This window comes from Triturus cristatus, chromosome 2_2 (genome assembly GCF_964204655.1).
Source record: "Triturus cristatus chromosome 2_2, aTriCri1.1, whole genome shotgun sequence".
Taxonomy (NCBI): Eukaryota; Metazoa; Chordata; class Amphibia; order Caudata; family Salamandridae; genus Triturus; species Triturus cristatus.
Genome location: NC_140582.1, coordinates 665,210,494 through 665,217,032, shown reverse-complemented (window position 1 = coordinate 665,217,032; position 6,539 = coordinate 665,210,494). Strand labels below are relative to the sequence as shown.

Below are 6,539 nucleotides of genomic sequence, written 5' to 3'. Positions count from 1 at the left end.
GGAAAAAAACAATAGAGAATTACCTGTGTAATCATCATACAATGCTAAACTGTACATTAATCGTGCCTTCACTATTAGGTAAAAATGGAAAAATAAAAAATATATATTTTCCATTCAATCTTGATTTTAAAATAACCTTATATAATTTATCATGCTTCTGTATAATATCTAATCAAGTCAGCTGGTTGTGTTTCCCTGTCAAAACAACACAAGGCCTCTCATTCTGTTCTGATCAGTCTTAGACAGAGGTAAAACTTCCATCGTTATTGTTAACAAGTGTTTTGCTCTGTACCAGAGAAGACAAATTCCAAATTTCCCAAGGAGTTTGGTTGAGTATATGGGAGTAGAGCTTTAAGGCGTGTCCTTTGGCCTATTTAACCCCTTGAATGCCCATGACGAGCTGGACTCGTCATGGGCCGCGGTGGCGCTGTGCCCATGACGAGTCCAGCTCGTCATAGACCCCTCCCGCTAATGCAACGGCCGGCACAGGGCGGGGAAAGGGGCGGGCACTCAAGGGGTTAATGTCACCAGACTTTAATAGGCATGTAGTTTTGCCCATAAAGCCCCCACTGTCCTCTCATACTCTATGTGTACTCAGTGTTTGACCTCTCACATTTCCGCTCTTTTTTCTTTGCTAGTTGCTTTGCCCTCACAATCCCCTGCTGCTCTTCCCTCGGACGCAATGTTTACCCCTCACATAGATTGTCCCTTAGAATCCATGGTATGGTGTCCCCCTTAGACTTGCAGCCTCTCTCTTCAGCCCTCACAGCCTTCCTGTGCTGATCCCTACACAGCACCCTGCTGCTTTCCAATACAGAGCTCAATACATGGGGTTGGTCATAAATTGCCCTACATTATTTGCTGTCAGGATTATTCAACATTCCACCGTCCTCACAGCAGCATTTTTGAGCCACTTTTAGGAATTTGCCATGTTGCCGTAATATGTTATAGTGTGGTCAAGCATACATGCAGTTACAGCTTTATTCTTTTGGTCTTTCTCCAATTTGGGTCAGTACCTTTTGGAACACCACCCTTGTTGCCTCAGTGTACCATTGGAAAAAAACAATGTTTTATAGGGATTAAAGACCATGATTTTTATAAGTGTAAACTTCATGTTAAATACCAAAGCCACACCTGTACAAAGACCTAGACAGGTTCCTCCACAGTGTATGAGGATAACCCGTGGATGGTGAGAGTTTGACATGTCATTACAAATAAAGCATGTGAGCGACAAAAGATCTACCCTTTTATAGGAGCAGGAGAAAAAAGCCGCATAGCATAGATTACTTAGGGTCTTCTATGACATAATATTGATGTTCAACAAATTGTGATATATAATATTTCGGTAAGAATATAGAGGACAAAAATATCGACTTTACATATGTACTTTGTAAAATACAGTCATATTGACAACCACAATACTGTGGCCAAAATATTGAAAACAAATAGTTTTGCTTTACTTTGTGTTGTACTTGACCCTCTCTGGAGGATCATCCCCAAACATGTTACCTTCATCCTTCCTGTTTTCTTAATTTTGTTTTGTAGGCATTAGGACTCTCCTTTGAGCATGGAAAAACTGGCTTACATCCAATTGGCACATTTACTTTACTTATAAGTCTCTAGTAAAGTGTTACAACGTGTCCTGAGGGCCTTTAAATTAAATTAAACTATTGGGCCTGCAGCACGTATTGTGCACCCACTTAGGTAGCCTTTTAAACATGTCTAGGCCTGCCATTGCAGCCTGCATGCAGTTCTAAACTGACAATTATACTTCAAAAACGAAATATTTTTCCAAGCCTAAAACTCTTTTTTAAATACATATGTCACCCCTATGGTAGGCCCTAAACAACTAAGTCACACGATCATGGAGATTAAAGCATTGAGTCAACCTGTGTATGGACTCTGCTACTTAACATAGAGCAAAATGTCTGTGTTAGACCTGCCTTCTTTGGAGTGGTATTCCCCCAAACTGTTTGCCTTCACACCAACTGTTTGCTGAATTAATGTTTGTTGGCTTTAGGAATCTGCACACTTTACCACCGCTAACCAGCAGTAAAGTGCTTGTACTCTCTTCTTTAAACATAGTAAATTGGACTACACCTATTTGGCTCAGTAAATAGTACTACCAGTACCGAGGGCCTGTGAATTACTAGTGGGTAGCCGCGCTCACCGTGCCACCTACTAAAGTAGCCCTATAATTCATGTCTTAGGCCTGCCACTGCAGGATGTGTGGGCAGAAATAGATTGCGGTTTAGGCCTGTTTTCCAGACCTAAACCTTCAGTTTTAATACTTGTATACTTATAAGTCACCCCTAAGGTAGGCCATAGAGGATGATTGGGCAGGGTGCTTTGTATTAAAGAATTTGGACTTGTGTACTTAAGATTTACATGTACGGGCAGTGAATAACTCTTAAAGTAATTTTTCAATGTTGTAAGGCACATCTCTACCATTTACTAACATGCTTACCTTATGACATTTAATATGTGCTAACTTCACATTGGGAGCAGATAGAGATATGCTGCTAACAATCAACTGAATTATAATTTTAATTGTGAAGTCAGATTTTAAGTTACACTTTTGAAAATGACACTTTTAGAAAGTAGGCTTTTTCTTGTTCCAACCAACTGTGCTTTCTGCCAGTGTCCTGAGTCACATGACTGTGACTATTTCTGTTGTTGGAGTTTGTGTATTACTTCCAGACAGTGACACAAAGAACTTAGGTGTGGACAGGATGGGCCGTCATGGCAGGATCACTGGTCCACACCAGTCATCCTGCCCAGTTTATTCCACCCAGCCCTACTCACACTTCAAGGGGCTTTGAATTCAGCATGCACAAAAGGAACCTGACACCAGGCCTACCCTGCCTTTTTTCACGCAAGGCAATTTGAAGACTTGACCAGGTGCAGGGTGAGGGAAGGGGAAGAACTTTCCAGAAACAGTTGTGGGGGTAGGACAGGGAGACCCCTCACACTAAGGTTGGCACCAGCTATACATTTGGACCACCAGAGCCACTCATCAGAAAACCCGGACCTGTGGAAGTTTCAGAAGGAAGACTGCCCTGCTGCCAGAGCAATGCCTGTCTACTTGAAGTACTGCCTTGCTGTCCAAAGAGGGAAGATTGTACTCAGCTTGCCTTAATCCCAGGTTATCCGGAGTGACTCAGATTGGCTGACATTCTATGTGAGCTACAGGGACACAAGCTACATAGGCCTTCCTGCAACTGACCAGCTTCAACTGGGCATGCCAGGACCTGCTTCTGTCCTCTGCTGAGGTAAGTGAAGATCCCCAAAAAGTGCCCCACCATGGCTGGCAACGGATGAAGCTCCTACAAGAGGAAAAGTTGAAAATCCTGAAGTTTGGGCTCCTCACAACCACAACACCTGCACTTCACGCTACGGCAATGACCGTGAATGGAAAGCTCTAGCGACGACCAGATCTTCACGCTACAGTAACGTATGTCTGCAACACTCAACTTGCTCTTTGCATCTAAAGCCTCCTCCTTGCAGCCTCCTCGAAGGTGAATGAATTATTCGTGGCAAACTTAAGAAGGTAACTTTCAGCTGGACAAACCTGATCCTCTTGCTATACAGCTCGCACTACATCGCAGTTGGCCCAAACTTCTGACTTTCCCCTTGTCTAGTGCAACCAGATAACTGCAAGTTCCACCTTTTTCTTTTAGGTGCTATTTTCACTGAAAGCTTTAAAATTGATTAACCTAGGGTTTACTGATTGGACTGTTGTTGTTCTGGTATCATTCTATTTATTAAAATTCACTCAAATTTGTTTGGGATCTTTCTTTTGTTTTCACTTTATTACTGTGTTTGTGCTTATAAAATACTTTACACATTGCCTTCAAGTTATGCCTGACGGTTTTTGTGTCAGGCCACCAGGGTTAAGCTCTGGTTGTAGTGACTTTTGTGGCTCACCCTGATGAGGAGGATGCTTGTTGCCTGAGTTGGGCTTCCACCTCTTTTAAACGCTAACCCACTGCTTACAATCTGCCCCCTTGAATCCCATTAAAGGATACAGTAACGGTTCACTTGAGCACACTGGGGTGGGCTGGTATCTGCACAGAACTTTCAATGTATCATTCAATGGTTAAGCACAACATATATAAATATATATATATATATATATGCTAATGCTTTGCTTTCTTACATTCTTGTCCCGTTCCAACTCATAAAGGAAACTTGCTGAACTGTAAGATGACAGGGGAGAAGTCTACAGAACTAGAACGGCAACTTGTACTTTTTCTCTTGGCTCGACACTGGACATTTGATATTCTAGTTCTTGATGGCATAGAACTGAAATCTTTACCACAGCCAAAGAACGTAATGTGGGCAGAATATATTCAGTAGGTCGAATGCATTGCTAGAGCTTCTTCTCTGCACTTTAAGGGTATCTTCATTGTCACACATGTCCTTGGAAAAGGGACTGCTGTTGAATTGAGCCACAATTTTCGACGTAAAGTTTGAAGCCAGAGTGAATGGCAACCCAGTTAGATGTAAGATTTCAAAGATTGCTGTAAGTAATCTTGTGGAATCCAGCAACTTCAATCATTTCCTTAAACTCCTCCTGGGCTGTGAAGTGTTGGATGCTCTCCAAAAGGTACCAGTCATAGCCATCACCACACCAGTAACCAGCATCACTTGGAAACTGCATAGACCATAATACCTGGAAGTAAGAATGTTAGTCATACTGTTCAACTCCAAACACAGAAAATGCCCTCCAGATTTTGACACAGGATATGGCTCTTCAATTTCCTGTTCTAATTTTGGTTACATTCTGGATACTAAAGCCAATTGTGTAGAAGTCAAATGTATCATCCATGAATGGAAGTTCTTCTGCATTTCTGACCACCCAGGACGAGCCATCAGAGGTAACAAGGTCAAGTGTTTTCTGCTTCCTGAATTTCAACATTTCTTTGTATATGTCACAAATCACAGTAAGGGAGCCTATGTTTCCTCACTGGTAAAGTTCTGCAATTTACCGCTAGGATAAATTTTTCTTTGATTTAATCTCCTGTCGGAACTGATGCTCCCACTGGAATGGCATAAAATTAAGGTAGTGAATGGCGATGTCATTGATTCCTCAAGCCAAATCTAAGAGCTGTGGTCCAGGACATGATTTATCCTGGGGTAGCTCCTCCATTATGGCAGAGGAGCATTGCCCCCCCTACTGAAAGCCAGCAGAGGCCACCAACAACAAAAAATGATAATAAACCATTTTTATTATCATTTTATTTGTTGTTCTTTAGGCTTGGCTTAAGGGAGGGGCGGGCCATTCATCCTGACTTTGCAGCACCAAGGAAGAGGGGGGGAGTGGTGGGTACTGTAAAGTGGGCATGACAGTTTGGCAGGCCCTATGGGGTTGACCAAACCGTCATGCGTACTTAGCCTTTCTCCACCAAGCTGTGTTGTATAGCTGGGTGGAGAAACCAACACAGTCTCCCAGTCCAGGTCTGAGGGCTGAACCGAAGCGCTCAGACCAATCCCAGCGCTGCTCACATGCTGGGAACAGCATTCCTAGCATGTGAGCAGCACTGGGACTGGGAGCTCGGAGCCTGCACAGTGTGCAGCAACTCCTGGACATCCGGGAGGCGAGGATCAGGAGGAAGGCAGCAGCTGTCAGAGCCGGTAAGTGTAATTTTAATATTTATATATATTTTTTCTTTAGTTTGCATTCTCCCACTCCCACCGCTCACCGCTTGACAATACCAGCGACCGCCACTGGATTTGTCTTGGGGAGAACTCAGTCTTTTCAGAGCAGAGATGCGCACACAGAGCCATAACATTATCCACTAGATTGTACACTTCGTACACTTGCTCGCTCTTTTGAGCAGCTGACACTTTATCAAAGCCGAAGTATGTTTCATTCTCAACTCGGCTGCTGTGGACCGCACAGACAGTGACCTGAAACACTCTCAGGGAATAGCAAAGACAAGCCAGACACCTCCTAAATCATAGATATTACATAGCATCAAAGGGAAAAAAAGTATATAAAAAAGTAAAATAGTAAAAAATTAGTACCACTAAAACATAACAAATACAATATATTAAATAATTAAAATAAATACATACTATTTAAACAAATATGTAAAGGTTACCATTACAATGTTAAAAATTACCAATAAGAAGTCAATGAAAATGTTTTTAGATTACAAGTGGTTCATGTGAGTACCCTGACCCTGGATATACCTTTTCCATTGTATTTCTCATGGCACTGCACTTACTACTTTATACTGTTTTACGTCAGTTGTTTTCCTGCAGCAAGGCACGAGTCGCGAACCTCTCTCTTATCTAGGGGGTATCTCTCGTTCTACTAAAAGATGAATGTTTACCCTTTCCTTACCTTGATGTTACATTACCCTGTTGTGAAGCATTCTATTGTACAGGGTGTTTTCACAATTGCAATATCGGCATGTTCACCACACATTACTGCTTTTCAAATGTTTAAAACACTGTTTCATACGTGTCATATACCAAAGATTAACATTTTATTTCCGAATGGGTGTGTTTTATATCCTTGTACACTGTGT

General features: G+C 42.1%; 1 pseudogene; it reads right to left on the bottom strand.

The window, feature by feature from the left end:
• Window positions 1-4,411: 4,411 nt before the first annotated feature.
• Window positions 4,412-5,152, bottom strand: LOC146862628 (2-methoxy-6-polyprenyl-1,4-benzoquinol methylase, mitochondrial pseudogene; annotated as a pseudogene).
• Window positions 5,153-6,539: the final 1,387 nt, after the last annotated feature.